We start from the raw sequence: 379 nt of genomic DNA, 5'->3' as shown, positions 1-379 counted from the left end.
TTAGCGATGGGCAGACGGGGTCCTGCGGCACCCGAGAAGGGGCCGTCGCCCCCCATCTTCTCCTCTGCGGAGCGGGCTCTGGATCCAGTGCCGCGCCGGGCACATCTGGGCGCCCGCTGGCTCCGACGGCCAACATCTGCCCGCAGCGCGGGCGGGCTGCCCCGGGGCCGGCGGCTTCGCAGGAAGAGCACGACCCCGTCGCACCCCTGCAGCCCGCCTGCGGGAACCTGACCCCGCGCTCGCCCCGGGTTTCGGGGCTCCCCACCGGACTCCCGCAGCCTCTTGGTCCCCCCGGGGCTGCGGGAAGGGGGCTCCGGTCCCCTGGTTCCCGCAACGGGTCCAACCCCCAGCGTGCAGCAAAAGGCAGGGCTCCCGCGCG

This window comes from Gavialis gangeticus, unplaced genomic scaffold, assembly GCF_001723915.1.
Source record: "Gavialis gangeticus isolate Ggan-Ray unplaced genomic scaffold, GavGan_comp1, whole genome shotgun sequence".
Classification (NCBI taxonomy): Eukaryota; Metazoa; Chordata; order Crocodylia; family Gavialidae; genus Gavialis; species Gavialis gangeticus.
Note: the sequence above shows the minus strand (reverse complement) of the source record.